At 37.1% G+C, this 19,083-nt stretch overlaps 1 protein-coding gene across 5 annotated transcripts in view; it reads left to right on the top strand.

Moving 5' to 3' along the window:
- cracd (capping protein inhibiting regulator of actin dynamics) overlaps positions 1-19,083 on the top strand; it is a 325,587-nt gene that overhangs the window by 65,506 nt on the left and 240,998 nt on the right. The window lies entirely within an intron of this gene.

Here is a 19,083-nt window from a genome sequence, read left to right as displayed (position 1 = left end):
ATACAATGTATATATACTGTACCTACAACAGCCAGGTTCTCCCTCTCTCTCTCTATATGTATATGTATATATATATATATATATATATATTATAAAAAAATCCTGCAGAGAAACAGTAGGGCGTCGAGACGTGATCTTCACGTTAAGATCACGGAAGACACTTAAAAGACCCTAAAGACTAAAGAGATTGGCCACGGAGCGTCTCGCGGGGTCCTTAAACATGAGACTTTGTGCCAAGAGATTGACCCAGGACCGTCTCGCGATGACGTAGAACATGAGATTCTTGCAAGACACGCCCTACTTACAACCAAATAGGAGCACGGGCTGCAACACACTCAGTCGTGTTTTGGCTTTGAGCACACACAGATCCAGGGCTCTCAGCGCATATAAAGCATATAAGGACAATACATTATAGATGAAACGTAGACTACTAAGCGAAGAAGAAAGCAGTGCAGAAAAAAGGGACTCAAAAGTGTTGGAGAGACAAAAAAGAAAAAGAATAATCTAGGTGCATATTCAGAAAATAAAGAAAGTAATTATCAGCCTGGAACAAGTGGAATTGAAAAAAAGCACGTCCAATCTGGACGTTGGCGCTATACACATGCAGAGCAGGTTAGAGATTATGAAAGCAATGGAATTTGAAAGGCTCAAAAAAAAAACGTTGTTGCGATACACATGTGGAGAAAGTTAAAGAATATGAAAGTAGGAAAATTAGAAAGTGTAAAAAAAAAGTAAAGATCACAGTAGCGCAAACAAACGGAAATTATTACTCGAAAAAGGGAAAATAATCACCACAGACCAGGTGTCATTGATAAAAAAGCAGGACAAAGCGAGGTCAGAAATAAAAGACAGAGTAGAAAACAAAGTAAAATGTCATAAAGAGGTTAAAAAACAAGGGGGCCAAACACATGCAGAGTATGTTAGAGATAATGAAAACTGGAATTCAAAAGCCTCAAAAAATACGTAGGCATGAAACACATGCAGAGCAAGATACAGAATATGAAAGCAGAAAAAAAGGACAGTGTCAAAACAAAGAAAATAAACATCGCATTAGCGCAAAAAAAGAGAAATTATTACTCAGAGAAATAACAAAAAGGCAAATAGAGGTCGAATATATGGACATAGGTGATATGTCAGAAGTATGTAAATATTGTAAGGTTTTGAAGTTTAAGTCAAGAGAATTTCAAAAACAGAGTTTACCTCACATGCATGTATTGGTTACTTTGCAAAAAAAATGATTAACTGCTGATGATGACCTCATTAAAAAGATTCAGCACATTGGGACTCGAAAGATTCCAAATATTGTTTTTACAGAAGTTCAGAAATAAAAGTGAAACTAATGAAATAGCAACAATCCAAAGAAAAAAAATCTTAAAAGTGTGTATCTGGAAAAACAAAAACGCGGGTTGGCGAGCGAAGCCCCTTTAGTGTGTGTATATGTATATATATATATATTTATGCAGTGTACATTTTGTGATTTTAAAGGATAATGCAAAGAGTCCATACTGACAGTGCTATTCCATGGTCCACATTATGAATAAAAACAACATCAGTGATCACATGACAGTATTAAACTGTTGTGTCTTTAAAGACTGAAAATAAATGAGGCGTTACTAAGTGGGTTTCTGGCAGATGATTTTCAAATTTGTTCCAATACTAAAAAATCAGTTTTCAATGTCAAAATAAATTCATAGTACCATATGAAATAACAGAGACCTAAAGTAGTTGACAAATACTAGTCAGGTGGACTCAGTGACTGTGCTGAATTATGGCTTCAATGTGCTGGTTCATATACTGAAATCAGTTGTTGTACCTGTGAAGTTTCCATGGTCTCCATACAGATGTCAAAGTGGAGTTTGCGTGTTTTGCCAAGTAAGGATCTTGCATGTTATAGGTTAATTGGCAGTTAAAAATTGGCGCTGCATGAATGTGGGTTTATATGTGAATGGGCTCTATAACAGGCTGATATCCTGTCCAAACTGTTTCCTGCATTGTGGCCATTGCTGCCTAGATAAGCTCTAGCTCCCCAACCCTAATTTTGATTATAAGGGTTTGAGGATTTTATGTTATGTTAAAATTTAGGGTGACTATTAGGCAAAAACCAGGTCCTAGCCTATTCCTGAGCTCATGCCCTGGACAGGTTTTTATTTAAAGACAGATTATAGTCTGTATTTATTGATGCAGATAATATATGCTGAACATGCTTGAACACAAAATTTTTACTTTTTAAACTCAGTAGGTATTTAATTTTGCTTGACTTGATTTTTAAAATATCTTTCTTAGAAGTTGAGTTATCTATACTAATAAAAGGCAAAGCCCTCACTGACTCACTGACTGACTGACTGACTGACTCACTCACTCATCACTAATTGTCCAACTTCCCGTGTAGGTAGAAGGCTGAAATTTGGCAGGCTCATTCCTTACAGCTTACTTACAAAAGTTAGGCAGGTTTCATTTCGAAATTCTACGCGTAATGGTCATAACTGGAACCTGTTTTTTGTCCATATACTCTAATGGAGGAGGCGGAGTCACGTATCGCGTCATCACGTATTACGCCTCCTACGTAATCACGTGAAGTGAAAACAAGGAAGAGATTTACAGCACGAGTCAAACGCGGGAACGAAGGTAAATGACATTAATTGTTGAGTGTCTTTTAATACTGTGTAATTGTTGAGTGTCTTTTAATACTTTGTAAGCATACATATTAACAGATGTGCAATTAAACGTGTGCATTTACGGGGTGATTTCTCAGGCTTAAAGCTCGAAGTGATCACTCCAGTGAAGGCAGCTTCACAAAAAAAACAGATCCTTAACAAACTGTTATTGGTATATTTTCCCTCAATTTTAAAAGGTTTTCTTTTCTTCTTAATAAAAATTTAAAAGCAGAACTTCGCCGGTGCAAACCGCGGGGATTTGAGCGACTGACGCATACAGACATATATATTTTCCCTCAATTTTAAAAGGTTTTCTTTTCTTCTTAATAAAAATTTAAAAGCAGGATTTCAGCGACTGACGCATACAGACATATTCATGATTGCAGGTACTTCGGAAAGGAAGCACCGTGTAAACCTAAAGTTTAAATTAAGTTCATAGACCTACAAAAGGTTGCCATTGATTTCAGGCAAGATTGCTTTTCTTCTGTACAACTATACGTTGCATTCTCAAGAGTGTGCTTGCACGACTTGGTCATATTACAACCGGAGTGCTGAACTGACAATGTGATATACAAACAGAACAATCGTAAAAACAGGATTAAATAAAAAGGCTGCTTCCGTTGGCAAAGCAACGAAAAAGGAAGACTTTATATGACATTCGTTTATAAAACAGTGGAGAGGCTGTGTGAAGTCAGCTTCACAAAAAAACAGATCCTTATCAAATTGTTATTGGTAGATTTTCACTCAATTTAAAAAGGTTTTCTTCTTAATAAAAATTTAAAAGCAGTACTTTGCCGCTGCAAAGCACGGGGATGTATATATATATATATATATAGATAGATAGAGATACAGTATATATATATAGATAGATAGATAGATAGATAGATGTATATATCTCTATCTATCTATCTATCTATCAATCACCCAATGTTGATGATAAGGAATTCATGCAAAATCTATTTGCATCCATTCCCAATGTGAACACTCATAAAATTATAATGGCTGGGGACTTTAACTGTGTTTTAAATCCACTCTTAGATAGGACTCCTGTGACAGGGGGGACGACATCTAATACTGCAAAGATAATTACACAGTTTTTAAATGATCACAACTTATCAGACCCCTGGAGGTTTCTTAACCCAAACTCAAGAACATATTCGTTCTACTCACCAGTGCATTATAGCTACTCAAGAATTGATTATTTTTTTATAGATAATAATTTCCTGCCTACAATTAAATCATGCAAATATGACACAATTGTTATCTCTGACCATGCCCCTCTAGTCTTGGAGCTAAAATCAATAAGCCCCTCGTACTCACCTCGCAGATGGCGTCTTAACCCTCTTTTATTGGCAGACGAGAACTGCACAGAATTTATATCCAAACAAATCAGCTTCTTCCTAGAGACAAACACGTCTACAGAGGTTTCTGCAGGAACACTCTGGGAAACTCTAAAGGCCTTCTTAAGAGGCCAGATTATTTCATATCTTTCCCATAGAAATAAATTAGAAACCAAGAAAGTGTCAGAGCTAAGAAATGAAATTACTAGAATAGATGAAGAACAAGCCAGTCGTCCAAGTGAAGCTCTTCACAGGAAAAGGCAGGCCCTGCATACAGAACTTAACATCTTAACAACTAAAGAAACTGAACAACTTATTTATAAGTCTAGACAGCATTACTATGAACACGGAGAAAAAGCTAATAAGCTTTTAGCTCAACAAATTCATAAACAAGAGGTTCACAATGCAATACCAGTAATCACCAACAAGAATGGAGAAGAAATCATCGACCATAATAAAATAATGCACACATTTAGAGATTACTATAAGTCTTTATATTCCACTGAGCCCAAAGAAGACAACACGCAATCTAATGCATTTCTGGATAATTCACAAATACCACAAATAGATGCTTTAAGTGCTGAGGAACTAGATAAACCTCTAACGCTAACAGAATTACTAGACGCTATAAAGCCACTACAAAGCGGGAAATCATCAGGCCCTGATGGTTACCCCGTAGAGTTTTATAAAAAATTCTCCACTCAGCTAGCTCCACTCTTATTGGTAACATTTACAGAAGCTAAAGACCACCAAATACTACCTCAAACATTTCGACAAGCATTAATCACCGTCTTTCCTAAACAAAATAAGGACTTGTTACAATGTGCATCATATAGACCAATTTCACTCCTGAATAATGATGTTAAGATACTCTCAAAAATCCTAGCTAGAAGGATGGAGAAAGTGCTGCCCTCGGTAATATCACAAGATCAAACTGGATTTATTAAAGGCCGACATCTATCTTCAAATCTCCGACGCTTGTTTAATGTTATATATTCACCAGCAAAATCAAACACCCCAGAGATATTACTATCATTAGAGGCAGAAAAGGCATTTGACATGATCGAATGGAATTACCTTTTCACTGCATTGGAGAAATTTGGGTTTGGCCCGAATATTTGTGCTTGGATTAAACTACTGTATACCAGTCCAGAAGCTTCAGTTTGTATTAATAAAATTTGCTCAGACTACTTTAAACTAGAACGTGGTACCAGACAAGGATGTCCCTTGTCGCCACTGTTGTTTGCAATCGCCATTGAACCACTGGCGGTTCACTGCCGAAATTCTCATCAGATAAAGGGGATTGTCAGAGAAGGACTGGAACAGAAAATTTCTCTATATGCAGATGATATGGTCTTATATATATCGGACCCAGAAAACACTGTCCCTGCTGTTTTAACAGCACTAACAGAATTTCAAAAGATATCTGGTCTTAGAATTAATCTGAATAAAAGTATACTCTTTCCAGTGAACTCACAAGCATATAATATTAAATTAGACACCCTACCTTTTACCATAGCAGATCAGTTTAAATACCTAGGGGTAAATATCACAAATAAACATAAAGCTCTTTATCAACAAAATTTTGGCGTCTGTATGGAAAAAATTAAGCAAGACTTGCATAGATGGTCAACCCTTCATCTCACTCTAGCCGGAAGAATTAACATTGTTAAGATGAATATCCTTCCTAAACTTCTCTTTTTATTTCAAAACATTTCAATATATATCAATAAATCGTTTTTTAAACAGTTAGATTCAATAATAACCTCATTCATTTGGAACTCAAAACACCCACGTATCCGAAGAGCGACCCTACAAAGACCTCAGGCAGAAGGTGGCATGGCTTTACCTAATTTTCAGTTTTATTACTGGGCAGCAAACATACAAGCCATAAAAACCTGGACACAAATAAATGCACATACACAGGCTTGGTCTGCAATAGAAGTAAAATCCTGTAGTACTTCTTTATATTCCCTGCTCTGCTCTCCAATAAATGAAAGTTATCGCAAATATACTAATAACCCAATTGTGCTTTACTCACTCAGAATATGGAACCAAATTAGGAAGCATTTTAAGATGGAAAATCTTTTATCAGTGGCACCTCTGCGAGGGAACCACCTCTTTCAACCTTCGCAAGTATATCCAGTTTTTAATACCTGGAAAAGTTTTGGGATTAAAATGCTCAGAGATCTTTATATAGACAACATATTTACATCTTTTGAACAATTACGTTCAAAATTTAACCTCCCAGCTACACATTTCTTTTACTATCTTCAAATTAGAAATTTTGTTAAACAGAAATTGCCCGATTTCCCCCACCTTGCACCCTCCACAATGCTGGAAAAAATACTGCTCAATTCCGAGGAAACAAACACTATTTCCGCAATATATAAAATCTTATTAGAGTCCCTACCTTTCAAAGATCCAAGAGGACATTGGGAAGAAGATCTCTTAATCAATATATCAGAAAAGGAGTGGAAGGTAGCAAAGCAGAGAATTCACTCGAGTTCTATATGCGCAAAGCATAGAATTATTCAACTAAAAATTATATATCGAGCTCATCTGTCTCGCTTAAAACTGTCCAAAATGTTTCCAGGCCAGGATCCAACCTGCGAGCGCTGCAACCAAGCTCCTGCCTCACTGGGTCACATGTTCTGGGCCTGCACCAAACTAACATCATTTTGGACAAAAATTTTTAAGTGCCTCTCAGACAGCCTTAGTATCACAATCCCTCCTAACCCACTAACAGCTGTGTTTGGTGTCCTTCCAGATGGACTTGAATTGGAGAAGGACAAACAAACGGTGATTGCATTCACTACACTCTTGGCACGCAGACTTATTTTGTTAAATTGGAAGAATCCTAATTCTCCTCTTATAAGTCAGTGGGAAACTGATGTTTTATATTATTTGAAATTGGAAAAAATCAAATTTTCAGTTAGAGGATCTGTACAAAATTTTTTCAAAACTTGGCAGGATTTAATCAATATTATTTTAGAATAAGAGAATTAACTATTATTGCATTTAACTCCCTTCTCCATCCCTTATTTATATAGATATTTACTTCTCCCCTTCTTTTGTCTAATGTTGCCTTATTAAAAAGCTTAAAGAAATTTTCCTTTAGCTAAGCTCTCCTTCTCAGGGGTGGGGTTTGATTTGTTTTCAAATTTGTTGGGTTATAAATTGATCTGTTTGTATGGAATGATTACAATGAAAATTAATAAAATAAAAATATTAAAAAAAAAAAAAAAAAAGAGATATATACATATAGATAGATAGACAGATAGATAGATATAGATATATGTTTATGTATGTAAATATGTATATATGTGTATATATATGTAGATATGTAAATATGTATATGTATATATATGTGTCTATGTGTATATATATATAAAGCCCTCACTGACTGACTGACTGACTGACTGACTCACTCATCACTAATTCTCCAACTTCCCGTGTAGGTGGAAGGCTGAAATTTGGCAGGCTCATTCCTTACAGCTTACTTACAAAAGTTAGGCAGGTTTCATTTCGAAATTCTACGCATAATGGTCATAACTGGAACCTCTTTTCTGTCCATATACTCTAATGGAGGAGGTGGAGTCACGTATCGCGTCATCACGCCTCCTACGTAATCACGTGAACTGAAAACAAGGAAGAGATTTAGGAAGAGATTTACAGCACGACTCCAACGCGGGAACGAAGGTAAATGACGTTAATTGTTGAGTGTCTTTTAATACTGTGTAAGCATACATATTAACACATGTTCAATTAAACGTGTGCATTTACGGAGTGATTTCTCAGGCTTAAAAGCTCGCCTTTTATTAAAAAGGTAAATGAAAACTGTTTTCATTCTGAAGGGCACAAACCACGTTAGATTTTAGCCGTTAAACACGTAAAAATGTCGGTACACCAGATAAATAAGCGCAACATATTATCAGTTGTATTGTATGCTTACAATACATATAGAAATGTGTTAATCGTTAACTAATAGTATGGGATGGTGTTTTTCGACTCACGCCTTGATTTAAACGATTGCATGTCTTGGTGGGTTTGCGTAGCTTATTGTCAATATCTTTACACCTGTTTTTAAGACTTATTGACTGAAACGGGCTTTCACGAAAAAAGTTAGGGCTTTGCTACAGGATACACCCTCCACAAGTTAAGGAAGTAAAAATAAAGGTATATATTTCTGTTTTATTTAAACCTTTTAAGTTCGTATGCATAGCCCCATTTGGCTGTTTTAGTTTTTTTTTTTTCTTTCTTCAGTAATATTTAATCTCCTTAAAGAAAAACAACATATGCATTTTACTTTTTTTGTATCTCTTTAGTAATATTTTAGTGTAAAAGGATAACCAGTATTTAAGCCTTTTATGTTACTTTATAAAGTTATTTTACACAATGTTGAAAAATTAATAAGAAAGCTACATATTTTGGCAGCTGCTGCTTTAATTTTCAATGAAATGAAAAAAGCTCTCCAAGAGAAAACCTCAATGAAGAAGAAACAGTTTGCACTATCTAAAAAGGAGAAACCCTCATTTATAAAGGTTTGCTGCAGATGACTTAACTGAAAATAAATGAATAGTTCCTATGTGTATAATATATATTTATCTATTTGACTTATGCCTTTATTCCAGCAATTTGCAACATCTGAGGTACAATTTGTTACATTACTTTTGTTTTTTGCAGCACAGGCAGGTGAAGTGACTTCCTCGGGGTCACACAGTGGTATCAGTACCAGGATTTGAACTGACAAGCTCCGGGTTTGCTGAAATATTACTGAAGAAAGAAAAAAAACGAAAATGGGCAAATGCGGCTATGCATACAAATGTCCATCCATCCATTATCCAACCCGCTATATCCTAAATACAGGAGCCAATCCCTGCCAACACAGGGCACAAGGCAGGAAACAAACCCCGGGCAAGGTGCCAGCCCACCGCAGGGCGCACACACCCACACACACCCACACACCAGGGACAATTTAGAATCGCCAATGCACCTAACCTGCATGTCTTTGGACTGTGGGAGGAAACTGGAGTACCCGGAGGAAACCCAGACAGACACGGGGAGAACATTCAAACTCCACGCAGGGAAGAGAACCCGGGTCTCCTAACTGGCACCTTTCACTGCGCCACCATGCCGCCCACATACAAACTTAAAAGGTTTAAATAAAACAGAAATATATACCTTTATTTTTACTTCCTTAACTTGTGGAGGGTGTATCCTGTAGCAAAGCCCTAACTTTTTTCATGAAAGCCCCTTTCAGTCAATAAGCCTTAAAAACAGGTGTAAAGCTAAACTTGCAGCACCGCTATTCAATTACACTTGCCTAACGCCTCTCCTAAGGGGAGATACTGTGGGATCTGGGCATCAGTCAAAGCACCAATCAAAGGCCCGATTAGAAAGCGGGAAGCTGTGATTTGTCGTCTCCCTCCCATGTAACAATCACAGCCCGTGTTACAACGCACTATATCTATCTATCTATCTATGTATATATGTATATATATGTATATGTAGATATGTGTATATGTAGATATGTACATATATGTATATATGTATATGTATATATATGTTTGCATAACCTCTTTAACACACTACTTCTCCGCTGCAAAGCGCGGGTATTTTGCTAGTGTCATTTTAAAGTGTACATTAAATACCAGAGGTGGAGACTGTGAAAATCATATTAAAAGATTCACCTCGGTGAACAAAACAATATGGGCACAGACCGTGTCGTGACTGTTATAGTGACTCTTTCATCACATAATCAGTTGTCAGTTCATAAACACAAAGTTAATTAACTTTTATGTTTTTGTATTTAGTCATACTAAACACAAGACAGTAGTAAAGATAGATTATTAGTATTTGATGACCATTTGGTGGTGAACTGATTCAGAGGACATAGAGTCAAAATCAACCATGTTCAAGACTTAAGTAGTGGAGGCAGCTGCAAGAAGCATTAGCCAGCATGTTGTTGATGCTTAGGTGAGGTAAGGGGAGCCATCAAGTTGCAAAAGGAGGCCTTCCATGCAAGAGATTCTCCTGTTTGAGGGGTACGATCTGAGTAAAAACACAGCAGGTGTACCAGTGGCAGAAGTGAAAGCATATGTGTGGTTAGACTTTAGTGAGACTAGGGAGAAAGCCCAAAAGATATTCTGGTAAACAAATTTGACCATTCAGAAAGGGTAGATAGGAGGTTGCCCATGCCGTTCTCAGCAGTGTTTAGAAAACATTGAACTCAACTTGGGAATATTATCTATAGACAGGAGGACCTCTCTAAAGAACTACTACATCCAGTAGGCAAACCCTGCTCTGAGAAAGCAGTGTGAGTAACACTGGCTGGAGTTGGGTATGTCTTTAAGATTATGGTTGCTAGGGTGATTAAAAAGTTCCATAGTGGCAGGGCTAGATGAATGATGAAAGCATCGTATATTCTGCTTATAAGGTGGAGACAGTGCCTCATGTTTGTCAGACTGGAGTAGCAGTGGTTACTGTTTTAAAAAGAAGGGTGTGTTCTTGTTGTTGAGAGCTTTTTCCAGGGTACTGGAACAGAGACTCTAGTGAGTGGCTAAATTTTAGGTCAAGGAGTAGTAATGTAGATTCTGATCTGTCTGTAAAGTGTGGACTATCTCATTGTTTTTGCACAAACATTGAGTGGTCACGGGAATGTGCCAAACCTGTCTTTGCACTCTGTTCACATACTTGGCATCAAGTTGACTTTGTTTAGCTGGACTTAGTCAAGGGAGTGTGTTGTGTGCTCCTGTGTTCTTGATTGTTATGGGAAGAATATCATATAGCATCAAGTCATAGAAACTATCCAGTGTATATCTGCTTTTTGCAGTTGATGTTGTCCTGTGGTTTCATCAGGCACGCACACAACGGACGAGATTTGTAGATGAATATGGGGTGGACGGTTTGAGAATTAGCATCTTAAAATTTGAGATCAGTCTCTCAAAAAAGCATGGATTTTTCCATGCAGACAGAAGGTGATTAGCTGCCGCAAGTGGAGGACTTCAAATACCTTTGGGTCTTTTTCACAGGTGGAGGTTAGTAAGACTTACCAACAAGTTGGTGCAGCAGCAGCAAATTTGCAGATGTTGTACTGGACCATGGTAGTCCTTGGAGAAAGCTTTTGATTTACTGGTTAGTCTACCTCCTTATCCAGACCATGGTTGTAAAATAGGGGCTATTTAGGCTACATCCCAGTCCTCAGTTATGGTCGCTAGTGGTAGTAAATGAAAGTGGCTCAAGTGAGGTTCCTTTGCATGGTTTCTGGGCTCACTTTCTGTGGTAAGTTGAGGACATGAGTGCATGAGCAACATGAGTTAACTCTGGAATAGAACCACGTCTTGTGCTGGGCATACACTATGTGATTTTGACACAGTTTTAAGCCTGATTTGCAGTTGTGGACTATTTTTTGAGTTGGTGTTAATTGCAGCTTCATCTTTCCTCATTTTATGTTCTGTATGATAGGGGTTGCAATGCCTGATTGCATCTCATGATTGGGCTCTCGAACGATCTAGAGAATTTGTGTTATGGCAGAAATTTTTGTTTGGTTTGTCATGTAGCGTGAGTAGTCTCTAGACCCAATTTTCTGATGTTGCCATCAAATTCCATTGTGCAGTGCCCGTAATACATTGGATATTGCCATTGTCAAACTCATTTTTACCCTTATGATTTCATATAGCAACACACATACAACTAAATGGCCAATTACAGAAGTATCTTAGGAAACATTTACTGGAAAAACCCAAAATAAATACAATAAATCACCTTAATTGCGTACCTCCAATTCCATCCATCCATCCATCCATTTTCCAACCCGCTGAATCCGAACACAGGGTCACGGGGGTCTGCTGGAGCCAATCCCAGCCAACACAGGGCACAAGGCAGGAACCAATCCTGGGCAGGGTGCCAACCCACCGCAGGACACACACAAACACACCCACACACCAAGCACACACTAGGGCCAATTTAGAATCGCCAATCCACCTAACCTGCATGTCTTTGGACTGTGGGAGGAAACCGGAGCGCCCGGAGGAAACCCACGTAGACACGGGGAGAACATGCAAACTCCACGCAGGGAGGACCCGGGAAGCGAACCCAGGTCCCCAGATCACCCAACTGCGAGGCAGCAGCGCTACCCACTGCGCCACCGTGCCGCCCCTACCTCCAATTCTCTAATCAAAATAGACAGACTGTATTGTCTGAACCTGAACCAGCCCCCTGTCCAATTACACCTTTTTCTTTTCTTTATAGTTAGTACAGCAAGACCCAGTGGTGCAGCTATTTGTTGACATTTTAAGAAGCATGAAAATGCTCATACAATTTGTGCATATATACGATTGGCAACTATATCATGCAGTGTGAATGAGTAGTTGCTTGACCACAATTTCTTAAAATTGCAATGTGTATGTCTGGCATTATCTGAATAGGGTTTGGATGTCTCTGGGTGACTTCCTTGGGAGATGTACAAGGCACGGATGACTCTCATCAGGATAAGTGAAGTGAAGATGAGTGAATGAATGAATAAATAACACTACCTGTTGAAAAATAAAAGAGGCAATCAAGGTAACTAAATTTTATTAGGAGAGTGAATTAAAATTAAACCAAAAATATGTACTATCACCTGTAATAATTAAATTAAATAGAACAACTGTAACATTGCTTTAAATCCTCTCCTTGGGTCACTTCTGTCAAAGCTACAATTTCAGTTCAATTGTTAGGAAGGCCCTGCTTTTGCAACATAGACACCAGACTAGACATTGTTTTAGAGGACAATAGTATTCCTGCACAAATGGTATCTTTGTTGGGCTTAAAAGGTCAGTTCTCACTGTCCATTCCCTTAAAGCTATTGTTCAATTCTTTCTTGTAGCAGATTGATGGCTGAGTACTGGCTTTCTGCTAGTTCTAGCTAAGCTCTCCCTTAAATGCTTATCAATTATTTTTATGCTGCCCCTTATAAATGAGGGGATTTTATAACTTACTGCCAGTGTGCCATGGCCACACTATCTCTCTAAGGAGATGGTCAGGCACCTCTGGTATCTGCTGGGTTATCATCCCACCATCAGCTTAAATTTGCTACATATTTCCACAACAGCAGCATATATATAATATGTATCTTCTGTATTGATGTAGCTACTTGTTGCCTTTCCATGGCATCCAGTACATATATGTTTATGGTCTGCTGGCAGTTGGCTATTTTTCTGCAGTGGATATTGCTTTAACTCCTTACTGCCAGCCAACAAATTCTTCTCTCTTTTAAGGCCATTCTGGGCTTTATCTCTGCCCTTTCACGCCCTTTTATCCCACTCCACCTGTCATCACTATGAAAACACCAGACGTTGGGAAAGCATGAACGAGACTGAATGAGAGGGGACCACAAGTAGGCACTGGGGACGATGGCATCCCAAATTAATTGTACATTGTACTGTTCTGGTTTATTATAAAAGTGATCACATTCCTACCTGTCATCCAGTAATGTCACCATAAAACTTGAGAGAAAGCTTCAGCAAATGTATTATACATATTTTGCAGCTCTTAAAACTGCAGGGTTGAAAATTAATATACTATTTTTATTTTTAAATTATATTGTTTTCATGATATTTCATTTGAAATGTATACAGTGTTCTGAGGTTGTAAACACAAACATTGCAGTTAAAGTAATACATTGAATTAAAATATTTTCTGTGCTGGAACAAAGGTGCAGTAAACAAAAATGCTATAGAAACAGCCACCAATCTCATCATTTGTTAGTTTTAGGAGAAATACTGTATTTAATGTCGAATGGAAGAAAACACATTATTTCATAGAACCTCTAGGTCTTCTGATAAAAATGTAGTAATATTTCCCAAACATAATCCTTACATTGATCTCAGAATGAAACCCTTGATTATACTGTTTTTTTCTATATTTGGGAATAATTATACGTTTGTAAATTTACTATAATCTGTATAAATTATTTAAAATTTGAGAGATTTCTTCTAGATAATATAAACTTAGGTACAATACAATGTGCAATTTACCTTGTCTGTGTCAAAGCAGAATTTGTAATCATACAAATTGTACTCAGTTATGATATGCATAAATGTAAATATTTTGATAAACCACTTTTTATTATTATTCTTAAGTTAGCTTTAAAATGCTGTAAATATCCTAATGATAACGAAGCTCCTTCTCCATGTGGTGCTTATAACCTAATATAAGTTTAAATGTCAATAAATCCATTCTTTCATTTCATAATCCTTCAAAATGCATTCTTGTAAATATAAACGTGTTTCTTTTGCTTATAAAAAGATACTATTGGAACCTATGAATCTAATGTGGGCATTTCCTTGTTGTGGTTGCCATAACCCACATCAATAATTGTGTCACTCCTGAGGATATTGACATACGTGCGCATGGACCTGTCACCATCCCAAAGAGAGCCTGTTCTCACCAGCAGAGTTACCTGAATTACCCATTAGTCATTTATAGCATTTTTCTTGATGTTTATAGTGCTTGTAAATCTTTAATGATTCATTCAAGAAGGAAAACTAGGCTAATCTAATCAATATTTAATACTAGACATCTTTGAAATTTGACAAGAAATGTAAAATGCATGTAATGTAACTTTTGTACATTCTTGTTCTTTAATATCTAAATGATGTGGTATTTGAGAGATTATTTAATTATTTTGAATGAGGTAATGAAGTAACCATGTCTGTCTATAAGTAAAAAATAATAAAATAGTCCTACAAGACCTGAAACTAATGTGTTTAGGGCAGATTTCCTGTTATCCACAGAGCATCTAGACAGCAAAAATGAAGGAGGTTAACTTTTTTTAATAGTTTTATTTGTGGTATATTTGTAGAATGGGAAAAAATGCTTGCAGTTTTGTCATTAGGTTGTTCTGATCTGCACCCTATTTTGTATTGCACACATTTTCCAGATAATGACTTCTAAACACATGCAGAACTATTTATTTAACGTATTCTATCATATTTTAGCTGTTTCCAATACAAAACACTGACTCACTTTGACTTGTTATGAAGTCCAGAACTTCCTTTTTTCCTTTAGTCGTACACCTACATTTAACTGTTCATTTCCCCATTCAAGACAGCTCATACATTGAATGTTGATAAAAACTATAACAGGACAAGGCATGTGAATGTTCATAGTATATTCTTATTAGAGTGTTTAGAGTTAAAAAAGAATTTTAGCACTAGCTTGTAGTAACATCTTTAATAATAGATTTTCCTTTATTCTTGTTTAGTCATCTGAAAACTGCCGTCCACATGTGAGAGCCATTGACTCCTTTGATCAGATCTTTTATTTGTGTGTGTATGTGAGCAAATGAAACATACAGAACAAGATTTAAACTTCCCTTTATCATATTAGTGCAAGTTACTGACTTCTTTGGGTGATGGATCAGAGAAAAGTGAGTCTGGTTAGTGTATTTTTCAAAAATGATGTCTTATGTGTTCTATATGAAATATTTTGTTTAGTAATACAAAAGACAAAGAGTATAGAAAGTCTTTCTTTAGGGGCAAAGCAAAAGAATAGTTGTCATTTTTAAGGTTATTATACAAAGATTTTTTTAATAGTTAACCATAATTCTTAAGGATGAAACAAAATTTTAAGTGGAAATAAATTTGTTTTTTTTTGCTACTTGCTTGAGCACTAATTTATGATGAGGTCTTTCCTTAAAGAAGTTACACTTAGTGGCACAGCCATTTTTTTTTAAAGTGTGGCAATGATGATGTTATTTATCATACATTATTTGTATCATATGCGCGGCAACATCTCACAAGTATAGCTCCAAAATGGTAGTGCCCATGTAGAAAACCACACAAAAATGGTGGTGTCTACAGAAAAGGAAATAAGTAATAAAAATATTAACATATACAAAAATAAACAACATGAAAAAATAATAAACAAATTAATAATGCATTCCTCACCTCTGATGTGAAAATTCATATCAATGGCAATTATCAAAAAAGTATACTGGGTAAAGCTGAAGGCACTAAGAAAAATAGGTTGCAGGAAAGACACTGGTGAGACACTGCTACAGAGTATATATCTGTCATATACAATTAAAATCTAATCTAATCTAACATAATATATTCTTAAATTAGTTATTAACATTAGGTTTTTTTTCTTATTTAGCCAGTGAACTGACTGCCTGCCTAATATCCAGGCAGGAAGCAAGCAAATGTCACATCTGGCTTCATATGATTTGTATAAACAAGTATTCATTTGGTGTGGCTAAATTTTTGAACATAGGTGTATACATGTGCTTTTTTTGATTAAGACGATGAATTAATGAAAGCCACAGTATTCGTGTACTGTATGGAAGGTTTAACTGAATAACCAGATAGCTGCTCTTTTTTATGGTTACGTTTATCTGAGTTGCAGAGCTGAAAGAATGCTTGAGTACTCTAACTTAGTAACTGGATGGTCTTTTTATATTAGTACTGAATAATACAACCTGTTTCTATGTTGATTAATTTTTCTCAGTGGTATTTATGTGCCACTGCGGCACATCACCACAGGTATGGTACAAAGTAACAAACCTCAGTAATTTTAAAATGTTTTTAATAACCTCTAAATTTCTCTTTTTAAGCTGGTTTTCTCCAATTTTCTATCATATGTTCAATGTAATTACTTATCTAGAAAAATAATATTTGTAATATTTGCATAAGTAATAATAATACTTTTGTAGTATGAAAAACTGTCAGTATTACAATGATGTAAAACTATTTTCAGCTGATGGGGATTGGCAAATTTGCCCTGCAGTTCTCTCCATACCCTTGAGTGTATGTGTGTGTGTGTACGTGTGTGTGTGCGTGCGTGTGTGTGTGCATGTGTAACATGAACTTTCTGGTTTTATGATGGAACTTCATCCATATTAAAATTAAAACCTTTTTTTCCTGTAAGTTTGTACTTCTGGTTTGAACTATGTATTTCAAATCAAAACCATTCAGCATGCACCAGTAATGAAGTACGAAAAAGGTCAGTACCATTTGCTCCCTTTAAGTTGGCTACATCCATCCATCCATCCATTTTCCAACCCGCTGAATCCGAACACAGGGTCACGGGGGTCTGCTGGAGCCAATCCCAGCCAACACAGGGCAGGAACCAATCCCGGGCAGGGTTCCAACCCACCGCAGGGCACACACAAACACACCCAGCACACACTAGGGCCAATTTAGAATCGCCAATCCACCTAACCAGCATGTCTTTGGACTGTGGGAGGAAACCGGAGCACCCGGAGGAAACCCACGCAGACACGGGGAGAACATGCAAACTCCACGCAGGGAGGACCCGGGAAGCAAACCCAGGTCCCCAGGTCTACCAACTGCGAGGCAGCAGCGCTACCCACTGCACCACCGTGCCGCCCAAGTTGGCTACAGTATTCTAAAAATATTTAAGGTGATCAATGTCAGGGATACATTGTTCACAAAACATTACACTGCCTCTTAATTTTCATCCATTGCTGAGGAAAACTCCGATTAATTTAAAAAAAAACTACCAAGCAAGTCTATGTGTGATCCCTTCACTTTGTGAGAAAGAAGCTAGCAGTATGCAGAGAACTGAAAATTGTGTAGAAAATATTTTTTTCAGTTGTTTGCTGCCGTTGTGTTTTCGGCCAACGTGCAGTGTGTGTAATGTGCATGTTTTGTCCATATTATTCCTATTCCCTTTTTACCTCAAAGCCTGTTGATTCTGCACTTGCGGTGCTGCTCTTTCAGTTTAAGTAGTACTAGCCAATAGATCCTGAGTAGTGAATAGTTGGAAGGCTTTCAACTTATTTAATGTCTGTATCTATATGGCTGTTTTTGTCAGATGATAATGATGTCAGCAGGTCTCTCTACATACACTCTTGAATGCACACATACTTCCAAATGAAAATTGCTGAAAAAAATCCAACTTAATGCCTCACAAAATCTTAGTGGAGGTCACTGATAATCATGTCTGCCCTCTACAAGTATCATTTTCCTAGGCACAACCAACAGTGAGAAGTCTTTGCCCATCTGTAGGGTGGTTTTCAATTTCTATTGGGCCTTGTCAGCTATTTTACACTTTCATGAAAATGTTTTATACCTGAATCCTGTAAGAGCACTTTTTCAAGAAATTACTTGAAAACATGCAGCTTCTATCTTTCCTTATACCTTCAACTATTTTCAGTAAAAAGACATAGCTGCCTAGCAAATCCATGCTTCCTTCTTATCTCAAGTTACTGTAATGTTAAGACAGGAAAATAATTATGATTATGCTTTCAGCTAAAGAATATTTACTGCTGGCTTCAGTTAACATGCTTTTATTTTTCTAGAAAACTAGGCTGTTTAATTATCACGTTTAAGCATTGAGGGTCTTTTTTATATCTGTCTTATAACTTAAACATAATCCAGTTCATGGTCACAGGAGGACAGAGTGTATCCAAGAATCATTGGGTACAAGGTAGAAACCAACTGTGCTCAAAGAGCTAGTTCATTAAACTGCCAGCTTATATACCATGCTGCATTAAATTATGTGAGTGCAAAGTTATAGCATAAATGGTTAAGTGGTTGATGGTTCATCTTAGAAATTATCCAGCAGGCAAAACAGAGCCTGGGATGTGTAACACAGTATAAGCTAGCGCAAAGCTTTTATTTAAAGAGTATGTCCAGCAGTCATATCACATGTACTTCAGAAGAGTTTATCCACCTGAAGCTAAGCATGTTCAGGCCTAGTCAGTACCTGAATGTGACACCATCTAGGAAAGGCTTAGGTTGCTGCCCGAAAAGGTGTTGGTGAGGCAGCAGGGGGCACTTAAGCTTTGGTCTGAATGTGGACCCAGTGCCCCACTGCATTGATGGGGGCTCTGTGCTGTAAAAATGCCGCAGTCCTTTGGATGAAATATCACTCTCAATGGTTATAAAAGATCCTTGGGCATCCTTTGTAAAGAGCAGGGTGTATACCGATATTTAAGCTAAATTGCCATCCATGGTCAAGTCATTCTGGGCCCCTAGTCATCCCCCATCTCTAATTGGCTATCTCTCTCACCCTTTCACTACCTATTACCTAATTTGTAGTGAGTCTACTGGTGACAGAATGGCTGCCATCGCATCATC

Source organism: Erpetoichthys calabaricus, chromosome 5 (genome assembly GCF_900747795.2).
Source record: "Erpetoichthys calabaricus chromosome 5, fErpCal1.3, whole genome shotgun sequence".
Classification (NCBI taxonomy): Eukaryota; Metazoa; Chordata; class Cladistia; order Polypteriformes; family Polypteridae; genus Erpetoichthys; species Erpetoichthys calabaricus.
This window is presented reverse-complemented; position numbering and strand designations above follow the sequence as displayed.